This window comes from Aedes albopictus, chromosome 2 (assembly GCF_035046485.1).
Source record: "Aedes albopictus strain Foshan chromosome 2, AalbF5, whole genome shotgun sequence".
Taxonomy (NCBI): domain Eukaryota; kingdom Metazoa; phylum Arthropoda; class Insecta; order Diptera; family Culicidae; genus Aedes; species Aedes albopictus.
In genome coordinates this window covers 347,758,476-347,776,097 of record NC_085137.1, presented here as the reverse complement: position 1 = coordinate 347,776,097, position 17,622 = coordinate 347,758,476, and the positions used below count along the sequence as shown (strand labels likewise).

Below are 17,622 nucleotides of genomic sequence, written 5' to 3'. Positions count from 1 at the left end.
AATGAGTTGAACAGGTCTAGTAATCGTCTTTTTGCGATATCTGGGAGATTCTTAAGAAGATTGAATATATATATATTGTATGTGAATTCAACGTCAATTTGTTTGGGTTTCAAATTAACAGAATAACAACATTAACCTTCTTTAACAAACTGCATTGTTGAATTGATTGACTATCAATTTCATTCACTTTGTACGGTCAAAACTAGCACGCGCTGTGAGTTATATCAAAGAAAACGGCTAAACTTCAGCTTCACTTAACCTCTTCTGATAAGCGTAATCAAAACATTTGTACACTGCTTAGCTGTCAAACGATTACACGATAACTACACTTGGCAAAAACACAACGGAAAACCCAATTATTTCATTTTGAGTTTTTCCACTTATGATCAGGTTTTGATGTGATTTACTCCAATGTGCTCTGGGAGGAATTTCAAGAGGTATCTTCAAAGAACTTCCAGAAAGAAACCCTGACGGAATTTCTCGAAAACTCGTTGTAGCCGATTTTCTAGATGGATACACACCACTACAAATCAATGCTTTTTTATTTATACCCACGATGTAGTAAACTCTGTGGACTCTTTTTCTGAGTAGATCTACAATTAATAAGATTTGCTAATTTCTTTTCATGCGACCCAATGTTTATATTTTTTTTGTCGATGCTAAATTTCCCTGAGTATTCACGATCTTCCCTGAGTATTCCGGGTTTTATATAAAATTCCCTGAGGATTCCAGGTTTCCAAGTTTGTCCAGGTAGTAGACACCCTGAATAAAGCATTACTACAGCCTTTAAAGCCAAAATAATATAACATCAAAATGTAAACGCTTCTTGGAAGAAATTCTCAAATAAATTATGAATTCAAGAGGCTTTCTTGAAACATTTCAAGGACTTTCTCACCTAAAAGCTGAAAGAAGATAAAAAATAATTTGCTTCTTTGGCATACTTCCAGAAATTTAATGACTTATCACACTAGAAAACTTATAATAATTTACTCTGGAGATCGTCTTCCAGAGCTTCCACAAGCCGAGTGCTTATGAAATCCGGCTAAAACTTCATCATGATTAGACTGGAAAGTGGAAACTCGAACCAATCAGAATCAAAGTAAAATGTTCCCATGAAGTGAGACAAGCAACTCTCTGTAGTGAACATGTTTGATAAGGAAGTTTGTTGGAAATTCCCTCAATATTTATTTGGGATTTCCAGATTGGCAAATAAAACATCCGGAGGCTCCTGAAGAAAGATTTTTAAGGAATCCTCCCGGAAATACTAACCAAAATAGATATGACACTCGTTTCTGTGCAATCACCGAGACAAATACCGTTTATTTGAAACAAAAATGTTCATGTTCATTCGATAATTTGATAAAATGTTTGAAACCCTAATTTAAATTTTTAATACAAACTCAATTACATATTGATTTCTTCAATACCCATTGAGGAGCACCTAGTTCCACCGTGGATAACAAAAACAAGTCATGTCATAGCACAAGTTCCGCACAAGTTTACAGCTGCAAGATCGACGATTTCTTCCTGCAAAAAAATGTTTGCTGAAAAGTATTCATGGAATTTTGTTGCTTTCTTGAGACCTGAACATGATGTTGGCATTGGAAGTGCCACGGGGGAGGTGAATCTTTCCCGGCGCAGGGAAAGAGTTTGAACATTTATTGCGGAGATTCCACCTGTTTAGACTCCTGCGCGAAAATTAGTTGCGTGGAATTTTCTTGCGTGGGCCCACAGATATAAAACCAGACCGCGTCCTGGTGAGTGTTTTACGCTGTGTTGTTAGGTACACATTTGGTGATAGTTTTTCATTGTAAACAAACATTTATAACGCACCTACGCTGAAAATGAGCCTAATCATTTATTTGCGTTGGAATCTATAAATCTTCACAACGGGCAATAATGGGAAAATAAATATCCCCGCAGGGCCGACCTGCCACACAAAACTAAAAAAATGCAATTGTTTCTAACATAACTAGTCAGAAATGAATTACATTTGCTTCAAATCAGGCGTTTGATTTGTTCCAAACAGTTTTATTTTTGTGGTCTGAACAAATTGACAATTTGTTTGATTTTACCTCAAATATTTTTGATTCTACCATATTTTTTTCTGCGTGATTAAACCAATTTCTATTCATGTTTTGAAACAGAATCTATTTTCCACGATTTCACAGATTAGATACTCCGTGTTACCTATTCGTTCAATTGATGAATTTTATTCATTGTGGGAAGTATTTCCGCCTCCGATTTTTCATTTATCTAATTTTAGCCCCCTTGAACCTAGTTTTCGCCCATTTTGGGAATCACTGTTGAAATTCCAAGAGAAGTAGTCATCGCATCCTTCAAATTATTTTTAACGATCTGCTCCTACCGAGAAAAAAAAAAAGAACTGAAGACTCTACAGAGTTTTTCGATAATTAAAAATGTTGCAAGAAATATGGCCATAAATTCCAGGAATACTACCACAACAACCTAGAAATAACCTAAATCAATCCTCAGAATCCACATACTGATATACAAAAAAAAACTAGTAGCATATTAACGAAAATTTCATCAAAAGCATGATTGTCTTAGAAAAAGATCCAGTAGTCACCTGCCAGTTAGTGAAGAATCGAATACAAAAATGTAAACACTGGTAAAGAAAATTTAGAATAAACATATTGCCACACTATTGCCATTTTTTTCAATTTTCGGGAAATCTCGGGAATTCCGGGAAAGTATCCCAGGATTATGTTTTTTTAGATCCCTGGCATGATCCTCTATGGCATACCACAATGAAGGGTCTTGTAGTAACAAAACCTTCATAAAGTTCTATTGAAGTATCCACGGAAACGAGTTATCAATGAAATGTGGTAATAACCAAGTTAGTACAGATTCCCCAGGACCTACGTTTCCAAACAAGTTTACGTTTTTTTTTATTTCTATGTGAATGAGCTTCTATTTTCCATGGAAGAGGAGAATAAAGCTGCTATGCTTCACATTCGTTCTATTGCCGCGATTGTTACTTGGCCAGTGCACAGAAAGGGCGCAAAGAGTAAGGTTTTGGGCATTCTCTTGGCTAGATTTTATCATGTTAATCAAGTGGAGCGGACCTGGTGTGATGGTTAGAACACTTGACTATCACGCAGAGGACCTAGGATCGAATCCCATTCCCAACAAACTCGCAAAATGTGGGATCTTCCTTCGGAAGGGTGGTAAAGCGTGGGTCTCGAGATTGAGCTAGCCAAGGGCTAAAAATCTCGTTAATACAGATAAAAAAAATCTTATTTTCAAGAAGTTAATTTTATATATCAATTCCAGATCTCTTCCTTTAAGTAAACACACCATAATTATTTTTAGATATTCATATCAGAATGTGCTATTATTTTTTTTCTGATCTCGGGAAAACATAAAACATTAGAACTTAGTCGAATGTTTCAGTATTTGTCAGCTCGTATTAAAAAAAAAAACATATTCACCTGGAGGCCCATTTCATCCCGCTTTCACCCATCGCGTGCCTACTGCCAATTCCTTAGGCGCAAACGAATGTATGTTGCTTGCGATTATCATGCTTTGGCTTAGAACAGCGCATCGCGCAATCGAAGCAAAAGGCACTTTCATACATACACATATTGATTTTCCGGACCACAGAAAGACTACATACTGCTTCCTTTCCAATGTGTGTGGCGGAAGCATTAACTTGCACTTGTTAAGATCAATTTTCACACAAACAGTAGGTAGGTAGCGCAGTTTCGGATCGGTCAGACCAGACGGTGATGGGTGGTGGTAGTAACCGACGGCGTCAGGTGAGTTCCGGAATGGTGCCTGAATAAAGGGTTATGGCGAGGAAGCTCAGCGAGTACCCCTACCACACGGTGCATTGCTGGATTTAATTGAAGCGAATGCTGCTGCTTGGGTTGTAATTTACTGGTTCAATTACACTTGTTGGGAAACTATTTGCTTGTTTTCATATCAGAAGGGATTCCTGGAAATGCTGCCATGAATAATATTATTGTTTAATTTCCCTCAAATTATCGATAAACCACACTGTGTGTTATCGGGGAGATTGGATTAAATATTTGATTGAAATGATGTTTGTGTTCCCTTGGCTTTTCCCTGAACAATTTCGATTATTCTGCTAGTCAGCTAAAATCAAAAACTGAACGACTTAAAAACTCGGTTTGTTGCAGCATTCTTCCAAACTTAACGTTCCAAACGTTCCATACTCTGACAAAACCACTCTCATCCCACAATTATTCATTGTACTTTTGTATCAATAAATTTTTAACATGTGTCGGAACGCTTCGCAGATTTTCTAGAAAAAACATGTTTTTCCAAAACGACTCCCTTGTCCGGGGCCCGTAGCGTAGTGGCTACACGTTCACTTCATAAGTGGATGGTCATGGGTTCGATCCCAGCCCCGGCCACTTGCAATTTTTCGTCAGTTACTCTTTCCCCCGAGGGCAGCTGACACCTAATCCTCTTCTGAGCATATGCTCTAACGGACCCGGAAACTTGAATATCGTCTAATGGCAACTCATAATGGACCCCCAATCGGACTGGAAAACGAACATCAACATCCTCGTGCTCATCATTCTACCATGATAGGGTAGATGGTGACAGCAGCGCAACGGCAACCAGTTCGATGTAGAAGAATTAGAATAGAATACATTTAGGCGTTGTACAAAGTGTAAATGCAGCCGATAATTGGAATCGCTCACGCAGTGCCCTAGTGGACAAAAGAGCTGTAAATTAGGTTAAGTGATTGAAGAATAAAAAAAAACACTCCCTCAACCCTAGTAGGATATTTGGATCAGTATAACCAAGACAGGCTCGCTGAACGTGCACTATGTCATCTTGGTGCGCCTTACCATCTTAGGAGGGTTAAATAATATTCATGAGTGTGTGGGTGACTTCTAACGATTTTTTAAAACCTGAACTTTCTCCATAACAAATCAAGTGTGATTTTTTTTTTCAAGACGAGCGCTAAAATATAGCTTTTGCGATCGCACAGTTTCAAGTATCGGGATGTTTCGTTGACATAGTCCTCTCGTTCGGCCTATCTTAACGTAAACCAAAAACGCAAACAAACACGCATAACTGGAGATCGGAAAAGCTATGCGACAAACAACTGAAACATTTCGTTTCAATTTAAGCTCTTTGGAGCATTAACATGGAATGAAACCGTCACATGATTCTTCGGCTTAGTTGGTAGTATATACACTTGATCATAAATGGCATGATTCTAGTACATTTCGAATTGATTTTTCGATAACTGAACATTTGATACAACGGTCAAACACGCTATTTTGAATTTTTGTATTTGTTTTCAACGAATAATAACTATTTTAGAAATTAAATGTGGGCCGAATATTGAGAACATTTTTTTGGCTCATTAGTAAAGTGACGTCAACAACATTGCTTACGTATGAACCAGAAAAAAGATCAGGAAGAAAGATTTTGTTTGCGGTGACTGTAAAAATATAACACAATAATTGGGTTGCGTTGTTTTTGTTAATAAATTAAGATATAACTGTATTTTAAGTGATTTATTTATAGTTTTGTGAAAATTTGGCTCCGAAAATGTAATTTTAAAGTAAGATTGGTGAGCAAACAGTGATATTACTTCAGCAGAAATATTGAAAAAATAAGAGAATAAGTGGTTCTAGCGCTCGGAAAGCAATAGGCCAACGTTAAATCCACTAATAGGCCAATTTTTGTACCATAGCGATAGCCCAACATTGCATACCATCGCATCGAATCTTTTCAACGTAATTAGAATAATGTGGGGCAAAAGTTCGCAGTGGATATTTTTCTGAGCACGAGTGAAGAACTCAAACACATATACAGGTCAGCTACTCGTCAATAAAAATTGGAACGATTTCGTTATGGTTTGGCAGAGTTAGGCAAAAAATGTGTTTATAGGTGTTTTGATAGAATTTTTGGACCTTTTGGAATAAGAATTTGTAGGTACAGGAAGAAGAAGAATCTCATAAACTCTTGATATCGGAGAATTTTTATTCAATAGTAGGGCATTTTTTTATTATCGTACAAATTGGGCCGAAAGGTCTCAGATTTCCATGAAACTTTTTCCATGGGCAGGGCTCATGGATATATGAACAAAAATTTTTGGAATGCACTTTTTTCGTTTTTGAGCTATGACCAATTTTGTTGAAAATGTCCAAATGTGCCATAAAAGCCTTTTCTTTGAAAAATCATAACTCAAGAACGAAGCATCGTAGAAACAAGGTTTTTCAATAAAAATGAAAGCAAATTTTCTCAGGAATCCAAAAAAGTGGAAAAAGTTTTCCACAGCATTTTCTACCGTTGAGAAAACTCATAAAGAAAAGCCGGAAAAACTATGTCAGAACTCGTGGAAAATTTTCAAAAAAATATATTTTTGGGAATGTAATTTTATAAGCTTTGATCGCTGAATTTTTTGGAATGTACTTTTTCTCGTTACTGAGTTGTGGTCAATTATGTGAAAATGACCTTAAAAGCTTATATTATATGGTCATTTTCCACAAATTTTGCCATAACTCAGGAACGAAAATTAAGTGCATTTCTAAAATTCCAGCGATAAAAGCATATGAAATTACCTCCTCAAAAATATTTTTTTTTTGAAAATTTTCCACGAGCTCGAACATAGTTTTCTTGGCTTTTCTTTATAAATTTTCTCAACGGTGGAAAATTTTGTGGAATTTTTTTTCCATTTTATATTTTTTTTGGATTCCTGAGAAAATTTGCTTTCATTTTCATTGAAAAACTTTGTTTCCACGATGCTTCGTTCTTGAGTTATGATTTTTCAAAGAAAAGGCTTTTATGGCACATTTGGACTTTTTTCAACAAAATTCAACAAAATTGGCCATAACTTAAAAACGAAAAAAAAATGCATTCCAAAAATTTCAGCGATTAAGGGCGGACGGGACGGTCGAGGAAATATCCGCCATTGCTCTGTTTCTACTAAGATGGTAATCTCAGATTCTACTTCATATAATGGAACAAAAATCTATCATTGTGTATACTCACTTGCAGTGCATATGCTGATTGTTTTTCAGCCTCATCTGTGCGATAGAAATCGAGATTACCATCTTCAAAATCGCGAGGCAAATTGTTAGAAAGAGAGGGAAGATAGGAAAAATAACACAGCGTCCCGATTCACCTTAAAGCTTATAAAATAACCTTCTCAAAAATATTTTTTCGAAAATTTTCCTCAAGTTCGGGCATAGTTTTTTCCGACTTCTCTTTACGAATTTTCTCAACTATGGAAAATTTTGTGGGAAACTTTTTCCAGTTCATATTTTTTTTTTTTTTGATTTCTGAAAACTTTTTTCCACGATGCTTCGTTCTTGAGTTATGATTTTTCAAAGTAAGTAGTGTCAGGGAAAAACAAAAAAAATCCACCTGAGTTTTCAGGGAAAATAGGCGACCCTGAATTTTCCTCATTTTTTTTTGTTCATATATCCATTAGCCCTGCCTGTGGAAAAGTTTCATGAAAATCTGAGACCCTTCGGCCCAAACCCGTACGGTAATAAAAAAAAATCCCCAGTAGTTCGCGAGGTGAACTCGAATAAACAATAAACTACTATTATTTCTTACAGAAAGGGACATTGTTAAAACCTCGACAGTGGGGCAAAAATTCGCAGTTGCTGTGGAGCAAAAGTCCTCATTAGATTTCTGAGTCTAGTACATCAATATAATTACAGAATTTTTGAAACAATGGTAATTTCGTATAGAAACTACAATGTATTTTGACAACTTCAGTAATGCTGTGAAGGACAGCGCTTAGCTAATAGTTGTGGAAGTCTTAATGAAACACACTCTAGACAAAAGCTGAACACCAGGTCGTATTCCAGTTGGGCCGTAATGCTAAGTACAGAAAGAAACAGATTTCATGGCTAGAGTGAAAAGACGAACATGAATTAACATGAAATAAATGAACATCACACCAATAAACTACCCTGTACAAGGTTTGCCCAGCACAATGTGAACTTTTGCCTCATAGTGGGGTACTTGTTCTAAAAATTGTAGGGTAAGTAATCTCACGCACCCATATTCATCCTATTCGAAAACAAGCGATTAAGATTGATTGATTTCGTTCTTTTTTGTTTTCATGCCTGCTCACACAAAAAATACAAAAATAAGAAACAAAACAAACAGCGTTGCAATCCTTTGTTATTCGTAGGATGAAAATGGGAGCAACATGCTTAATAAGGGAACCAATACCCTATTACTAAAACTAAAAAAGAAACGCGAAAAAATCTAGTATTACGTTTTGAAGGCAACATTACAGGGACCCGTTTAACAAAAAAAAACGATATTGTTTTCTTTTCGTTCAAAAGTTATTTTGTTATGTCTGTTAGGTGCGAACTTTTGCCCCACATTACTCTAAGCAAGTTCTTGAAAATTTACGTTAGTTTACATCCTAGTGGTGAAACATGCATTGTCTGGAGTGTGTGATAGGGTCAACATATCATTTCTAGTGCTATTAATTCACGAGTTATGGTCAAAATTGTCAAAGTGGCTTACATATTAGGCCAAGGTATGGTACATATACCCCATATGGGATCAAAGTAAAACCCAAAGAAACAAACGATGCCCACTTTCTGATGGTGCCTACGAACAAAATAGCGAGAGCGTGTTTTTTTGTCGAGACTGTTGTTAATCCACAGCGCAGTTGATTTACAGAAAGAGATGTAAAGGTTCAAAGGACAGCATAGTGTGGATTGAGATGGAAATTGAATTCATGTTGGTTGTTCTGTGGTATACAGACGTTCGGTCGGCGCAAACGGTTTAACTGCAATGCTTTTTAACTGCAAGTCCGGTAAGTGCAACAAATTTGCAGTTATCGCACCGGTAAGCAATGTTCGATCACCCTAAAAAAACTCTTCATTACATGAAAACTTTAAAAAAACATACAAAATATAGATATACCGTGCTAAATTTTACTATACACCTTTTTATTGCATATTATGCATACGGGTTAAAACCATTTCAGAAAACCTTGTTTATGCCTAAATTACGATTCGGAATAATTATGTCTCACTGTAGGAAGTTGGTAGCATCTTTGTAAGCAATCGTCGGTATAACTGAAACTATAGTCATCTGAGAGCTCATGTATGCGTGTCCACTGTAGAACCTTTGTTGTGTAAAGTATTCTGTTGAATCTAAATACTGCAATGTTTGTTCGTCTAAAAATGTTTGTGTCTAAGATGCTTATGAAACCGCCATATAACCTAGATCAAAAGAATAGTCCTTGTAACTCGCAGTACAAGTGACTCTCAGTAAGAACACGCGCGAACAATCCAGATCAAGTTAGAGTAAACCATTCGTCCAAGATAAGTAACAATCCACTGGTACTCTTGTTATACGTCTAAGTCTGAAATACAGTCCATTCATCAAGAGCTATACTGTGTGTGAAACTCCTTGAAACATGAAGAGAAACAACCAAAACCTTGGTCACAGTGTGTTGTCGTAATCGTTCCTAAATGAAATTCCACCGACAATGATTATTCCATGAACGCTGATATGTGCGCCAACCAGTGATGGAATTACTCTCATCATGAAGCAATTCGCGAGTGTAAAGCCAACACAAGGTTTACTCACGATTCCGAGAGTAAACAGTGTGTGAGTTTATTCGCACCCGCCTGCTTCGTGAGTAAGAAAACAAAAACAGAAACACTCATGAGTTTTTAATCGTGAAGGTGGAGGTGCGGGAAATGCATTTTATTGTGGTAATAATAGCAAATCCAGTGATTATCCAACACAAGCTAATGTTTTATGCTTCATTGTTCCTGAAAAGCAGCACCGCCAGTCGTTAAAATGCGTTTTCCGACAAAGTGCAAAAAACTCACGAAGCTTCGCTAATCACATGCGAGTGCTTGCCAGCTTCGTTTACTCACGAATAAAGAAGTGCGAGTATTCTCAGGCCCCTGCTGTTAACGAGTATGTTTCTTTTGGTTTGTGTCTGATCAGCTGCAATCTTCATTATTTTCCATCTCTGGCGCCAACAAGCGTATCTCAGCAATTTTCTTAAATCCAGATTTTCCATTTTATAACTTTTTTGTCTATCATTTCTATATTTTGATCCACAATGAAATAAGCTGTGTGAGATGGCTGATATAACCTATTAAAAATTAAAAAAAAGGAAAAATACCTTTTTGAAACAATTGTTTAAAACATTGAAAAGTTTAAAAGGTGAAAGCCACCAGCGTTTAGATTCCAAGTAACGTATTTCGCCTCGCATTTTCTAGAGTACAAACCATCAAGCGGATTGGTCTGAAAATGCTACTAGCTGTTCACTGCGTGTAAGCAAGCAACGAGTTGCATTTTCAGATCAACTTGTTTGGTGGATCTGCAGATTTGTGTCCGGGAAAAGGTAAAGCAGTTATTCAGGCAGCCATTTTTGTTCTCTTATTACCTGTTACAATTATCTTACAATCTCAACTATTTTTAACAGTGTCTACGTTCTCCATAAATTCCCATAAATTGCCTAAAATATTGCCGGAAACAGCACATCAATTCATCAAGAGGACATACCATATCAAAGATATATTTTTATCAGATTGTTTAATTACGATATGTGTGAAAAAGGTCTAATCTAAAGACTTAGGCTTGAGCTGGTGATGCGATGATCCCAATAGTTTTTTTGTCATGAGCAATGCTTATGCAATGTTTTAATATTAAAATCATCTCTTTTCGTCTTTTTAAAAGTGTACATATCAAAGCATACATAAAAGTCAACCAATAAAACTATACTGGAAGACGTTTTTTATTCTGTTGAAGTTCTTACAATCAATTTGAAAACAAAAGAAATAGTCTTGTACCGACTTTTTGAACCCTCTAAGCTAAATACCCTCTTCGAATGAGTGTAATCAGTTATTTTACCTTTTAGTTCCACCCTCCTTTTCTTATCCTTTGACAGATACGCGTACTTCGACTACAACTTGTAAACTTCCTCAGTGTCAGTTATCCACTAGATTCTACTCGTTATCACACAGAGTAAAATCTTTATCAAACGAATGACTGAAGTGTAAAATAAAAGCAGTGAACGCTCTAACACTATTTTAGATTCACCGATAAAATGAATTATCTATCCATTATCGTAGCCAAAAATAAATAAGGAATATGTACAAAAGATAGATCGACGAAACCTTACCTTTCCAAGTTTCGCTGCGATGATTATTGCAATCGAGATGCTTCCCCGAACTGATGGTCTATGGTTTCTTACTCAAATTTGCTCTTCCTTCCGAGCAGAACTTCCAAGAATATCACTTGCAGCACAATCACCACAAAATCTCCTTTTTCCTCGTTCAACGGAAACGGAATTCAACCTTCCAGCACGGAATCACTCAGGTTAACGAGTACAATAATTGAATATTTCCGAACGTTATCACTGACCAATTTGCAGCTTCGCGTAATTCACGCTTCAACGCAGATCCAACGCACTTTGTGCTACCTCTCACTTCCCAGAACGAACCGTCGTCGTCGTCGTCGTCGTCGTCGATGAAAAATTGCTTCTTTTTCACCTGGATGCCAGGAGGTTGCACGCAGGAAAAACCTCCGCCGATCGATAATTTATCTCTCGCTCTCACTCGAAGGTTAAAGTATTCATATTTTCGTTACTTTCGTGAAATTATTTTTACGACTTTTCTGCCAAAACTTCCGCGCTCGATGACCTCTTGATTTTTTTCCGCCTCAATGAGAACAAACTTTTTCCTCTGCCCAAAGCACTTTTCACTACTTCAAACCCCACTGCTCTCCAGCGAAGGAGGGGGGCAAGTGGTATGACCCGAGACGGGGCTGCAACGGTGACGGGGTGCTGGATGCAGAAAACTTTCACAAACCAATCACCAGTTGTAGTGTGAGCACTAGTTATCCGCAAGAAGGTGTTCCAAATGCTACCGCACAGCTGAATGTCTTAATCCAAACTGAAGTTTGAATTTCAACTCCGGGACGGCTTGGCCCTTCGTGTCGGTGTACGGCAAGGACCCTGGATTGTACGGTTCGGAACCGTGTAGTGTTGCTGAGAACGAACGACCGACCGCGAATGGTGGCATCCCCTCAAAGCGCTCCTCCTCTGTGCATCTCGGGTCGTCGGTTTTCAGCTGCGATTGGAGCTCAGTTCATTCCCGAGTAGGAGGAGTTTGCATATTACGGTAAAAAATAGAGGATAGAAATAAAATATAGAAGATAGAAAATAAAGAAAATAAAGATAAGACAAAAGGCAGGGGTGATTGACAATTAGAATAGATGCAGAATTTAGAAAAGATACATAAAATACAAATGGGGGTGGAAGCTCAGGTAAAATATTATCTCCTGGGCGCCCATTAAAAACACCACCCCTGGCGAAGACTGGCGCTTGAGCCTAGCTATTTAACACTGTAGTTGGAGGAAATGCCAATGCAGAACCCGTAGCTTCCGGGAAGGTAAGTCCAGCTCCCTGGGTTAGTGGATTGGGGTCAGGCCCAGCGAGCCAGCCGTAAAAAAGACTAGCACCGGAAAATCAACAAGAGAAGAATGCGAACCGATACCAATGGCGACGACCACAGCGACGAAAAGGGACTTGCGATTGGAAGCTCGGTACGTGGAACTGCAGATCTCTCAATTTCATCGGGAGCACCCGCATACTCGCCGATATACTGAAGGACCGCGAGTTCGGAATCGTAGCGCTGCAGGAGGTGTGTTGGACAGGATCTTTGGTGCGAACGTTTAGAAGTAATCATACAATCCACCAGAGTTGCGGCAACACACGTGAGCTGGGAACAGCTTTTATAGTGATGGGCGACATGCAGAGGCGCGTGATCGGTTGGTGGCCGATCGACGAAAGAATGTGCAGGTTGAGGATCAAGGGCCGATTCCTCAACATTAGCATAATAAACGTGCACAGCCCTCACTCCGGAAGCACTGATGATGACAAGGACGCATTTTACGCGCAGCTCGAACGCGAGTACGACCGCTGCCCAAACCACGACGTCAAGATCATCATAGGGGATCTAAACGCTCAGGTAGGCCAGGAGGAGGAATTCAGACCGACGATTGGAAAGTTCAGCGCCCACCAGCTGACGAACGAAAATGGCCTACGCCTCATCGATTTCGCCGCCTCCAAGAACATGGTCATTCGTAGCACCTTCCAGCACAGCCTCCCGTATCGTTACACCTGGAGATCACCACAACAAACGAAATCGCAAATTGACCACGTTCTGATTAATGGATGGCACTTCTCCGACATTATCAACGTCAGGAACTATCGTGGCGCTAATATCGACTGTGATCACTACCTGGTGATGGTTAAACTGCGCCCAAAACTCTCCTTTATTAACAACGTATATTACCGGTGGCCGCCCCGGTACGATCTAAAGCGACTGAAGCAACCGGATGTCGCCACCGCATACGCGCAGAATCTCGAGGCAGCGTTGCCGGACGAGGGTGTGCTCGATGTGGCCCCTCTAGAGGACTGCTGGAGTACAGTCAAAGCAGCCATCAACAATGCAGCCGAGAGCACTATCGGGTACGTAGAACGGAGTCGACGAAACGATTGGTTCGACGAGGAGTGCAGAGCGATGCTGGAGTAGAAGGATGCAGCGCGGGTGGTAATGCTGCAGCATGGAACCCGACAGAATGTGGAGCGATACAGACAGAAGCGGAAGCAGCAGACCCGTCTCTTCCGGGAGAAAAAGCGCCGCCTGGAAGAAGCGGAGTGCGAGGAAATGGAACTGCTGTGCCGTTAACAGGAAACACGCAAGTTCTACCAGAAGCTCAACGCATCCCGCAAAGGCTACGTGCCGCAAGCCGAAATCTGCAGGGATAAGGACGGGAGCCTCCTAACGGACAAACGTGAGGTGATCGAAAGGTGGAAGCAGTACTTCGACGAGCACCTGAATGGCGAAGAGAATGTAGGCACGGAGGACCAAGGCAGCGAAGGGAATGACTATGTTGGTGCAGCAGAGGACGGGATCGAACCAGCTCCCACGCTGAGGGAAGTTAAGGATGCCATCCACCAGCTCAAAAACAACAAAGCGGCTGGTAAGGACGGTATCGCAGCAGAACTTATCAAGATGGGCCCGTAAAAGTTGGCCACCTGTCTGCACCAGTTAGTAGTCAAGATCTGGGAAACCGAACAGCTACCGGAGGAGTGGAAGGAAAAGATAATCTGTCCTATCCATAAGAAAGGCGACAAGTTAATGTGTGAGAACTTTCGAGCGATCACCATTTTGAATGCCGCCTACAAAGTGCTATCCCAGATCATCTTCCGTCGTCTTTCACCTAAAGTAAATGAATTCGTGGGAAGTTACCAAGCCGGTTTCATCGACGGCCGGTCGACAACGGACCAGATCTTCACCGTACGGCAAATCCTCCAGAAATGCCGTGAATACCAGGTCCCAACGCATCACCTGTTCATCGACTTCAAAGCAGCATACGACAGTATCGACCGCACAGAGCTATGGGAAATTATAGACGAGAACAGCTTTCCCGGGAAGCTGACTAGACTGATAAGGGCAACGATGAACGGTGTGCAGAACAGCGTAAGGATTTCGGGTGAACTATCCAGTTCATTCGAATCTCGACGGGGACTACGATAAGGTGATGGACTTTCCTGCCTACTATTCAACATCACCCTGGATGGTGTTATGCGACGAGCCAGGTGGTAGAAGGATTCATCTACCTCGGTTCCTTGCTAACGGCTGACAATAACTGACAAATACGAAAGCGCATCATCAGTGGAAGTCGTGCCTACTATGGGCTCCAGAAGAAACTGCGGTCAAAAAAAAAATTCACCCCGCACCAAATGTACCATGTACAAGATGCTAATAAGACCGGTGGTTCTCTACGGACACGTGGTTGGTGGTTGGCCACCTGTCTGCACCAGTTAGTAGTCAAGATCTGGGAAACCGAACAGCTACCGGAGGAGTGGAAGGAAAAGATAATCTGTCCTATCCATAAGAAAGGCGACAAGTTAATGTGTGAGAACTTTCGAGCGATCACCATTTTGAATGCCGCCTACAAAGTGCTATCCCAGATCATCTTCCGTCGTCTTTCACCTAAAGTAAATGAATTCGTGGGAAGTTACCAAGCCGGTTTCATCGACGGCCGGTCGACAACGGACCAGATCTTCACCGTACGGCAAATCCTCCAGAAATGCCGTGAATACCAGGTCCCAACGCATCACCTGTTCATCGACTTCAAAGCAGCATACGACAGTATCGACCGCACAGAGCTATGGGAAATTATAGACGAGAACAGCTTTCCCGGGAAGCTGACTAGACTGATAAGGGCAACGATGAACGGTGTGCAGAACAGCGTAAGGATTTCGGGTGAACTATCCAGTTCATTCGAATCTCGACGGGGACTACGATAAGGTGATGGACTTTCCTGCCTACTATTCAACATCACCCTGGATGGTGTTATGCGACGAGCCAGGTGGTAGAAGGATTCATCTACCTCGGTTCCTTGCTAACGGCTGACAATAACTGACAAATACGAAAGCGCATCATCAGTGGAAGTCGTGCCTACTATGGGCTCCAGAAGAAACTGCGGTCAAAAAAAAATTCACCCCGCACCAAATGTACCATGTACAAGATGCTAATAAGACCGGTGGTTCTCTACGGACACGAGACAGGACCTGCAAGCACTCGGAGTTTTCGAGCGACGCGTGCTAAGGACTATCTTCGGCGGCGTGCAGGAAAACGGCGTGTGGCGGAGAAGGATGAACCACGAGCTCGCTGCACTTTACGGCGAACCCAGCATCCAGAAAGTGGCCAAAGCCGGAAGGATACGGTGGGCAGGACATGTTGCAAGAATGCTGGACAACAACCCTGCAAAGCTGGCGTTTGCGACTGATCCGGTTGGCACAAGAAGGCGTGGAGCGCAGAGAGCACGATGGGCGGACCAGGTGGAGCGTGATCTGGCGAGTGTTGGGCGTGACCGACGTTGGAGAGCTGCAGCCATTGGCGTAGCTAGGGGGGGTTCCAGGGGTGCCTGGCACCCCCTAGAACAAATTTGGCACCCCCTAGAACTTTTCCTTGACAGTCACTCAAAAGTTAGAACTTCACACAATACTTTCAATATTTATTTTTGGCGTTTTGGATATTGGTAGGAACAATCAACAGACTTATTTATGCATTGCTCCAGAAATAACTCTATCCATTTATACAGTGATTTCTCTAGGCAGTCCTGAAGAGATTGTATATACTAGAAATTTATGCAGTGGTTGATCCAGTAATTTTTCCTAGAATTTCTTAGGAAATTCTTACTATAATACTTCTCGGAATTTTTCTAGGGACCCCTCTAAAATTTTTTATTGGGATTCCTTCATGAATTCCTGGTGGGACTATTCAAACAATTTTCCGGGGATCCTTCCAGAAGTTCCTCCGGTGATTCTTCCAGGAAATGCTATGGAGATTTTATTCAGAGATTCTTCCAGAAATTCCTCCAAGAGCTTATATTGGCCTTTCTCCGGGAACTAGCTTTTTAGGGTTGTTGATATAATTCCATATTATGAATCTACACGCCAAAGTGAGCCGAAACCCAAAATTTCATGAATTTTGTAGCCCGGGACCTATTCAAAAATTCAATAGAAGTTTGCATGGAGGCGATTTGTCGAATATCACCCGTCGTTCCATTTTGTACTGGGCGGAGTTTTCAAGTTGTTGCCCAGTTGTCAAAATGTGATATAAAAATCTCTTTGAAATTGATCAAAGGTGTCAAAATGAAAAAAAATCATAGTGGCTCAGAAAAAGGTACTCTTTCGTAAAATAAAAAAAAAACGATACATTTGCCAAAATTTAAAAACCCAATTATGGCTAGGATTCCTCAAGCAACTCCTGCTGTGTTTCTTCCAGCAACGTCTCTTAGAACTCCTTAAAAAAATCTCACTGTGATACCTTCAGGAATTCTACTAGGGAAGTTCTTCCAGAAATTCTTCCGAATTAACGGAATTTTTCCTGGGATTTTTCTGAAAATCCCTTCGGTGATTACTCCAGAGTTTTTTTCAAGGACTTCCAGGACTTCCTCCAAAGATTCTTCCAGAAATTCCATAGGGGGTTTCTTCAAGAACTTCTATTGACCTTTCATGAATTCCAGCTGGAATTCTTCAAACAATATCCATTAGGACTCCTTTAGAAATACTTCTAGGGATTTCTCCTGGCATACTAACATGCTACAATACATTCGGGAAGTCTTCTTGAGATTCCTCCATAAATTGCTCCTGCAATTTCATCAGGGATTGCCCCAGTATACTTCCACCGATTATTTCAAGGAGAACTGTAGGTATACCCCCAGGCATTTGTTAGAGGAACGTGCTATTGGAGGCTCGACTGTTGGGATTCAACTTTCTCTTAGAAACGGCTACGCAGTCTTTTAACAGTGAAACGATGTTCATTAACTGCCCAACGTTTCGACACGGGATTAGTGTCTTCTTCAGGGGAACTGGAATTTACTTACATGTACAAATTTAAACTTTTACATAATTTTGTCGAAAATAACTTACATTAACAAAAATGTTAGAGGAACTTCTCTTTGGATATCCCCGGCAATCCAGATTCTAGGATTTCTACAGAAATTACTTCTATGATATCTCCCGAAATTCTTCTTAAAGAAATTCCAAGTGTGGTACTTCAGAAATTATGCTACGGATTCTCCTGGAGA

The 17,622-nt window shown here is 40.3% G+C and overlaps 1 protein-coding gene across 11 annotated transcripts in view; it reads right to left on the bottom strand.

Annotated features, from left to right (window-relative positions):
- Window positions 1-12,039, bottom strand: part of LOC115263194 (SCY1-like protein 2) — a 447,209-nt gene extending 435,170 nt beyond the window's left edge. For all 11 annotated transcript variants that reach the window (XM_062852674.1, XM_062852676.1, XM_062852679.1 and 8 more), the window contains exon 1: window positions 11,135-12,039. The gene's annotated coding sequence lies outside the window, so the exon portion shown is untranslated. The remainder of the gene's footprint in view (window positions 1-11,134) is intronic.
- Window positions 12,040-17,622: the final 5,583 nt, after the last annotated feature.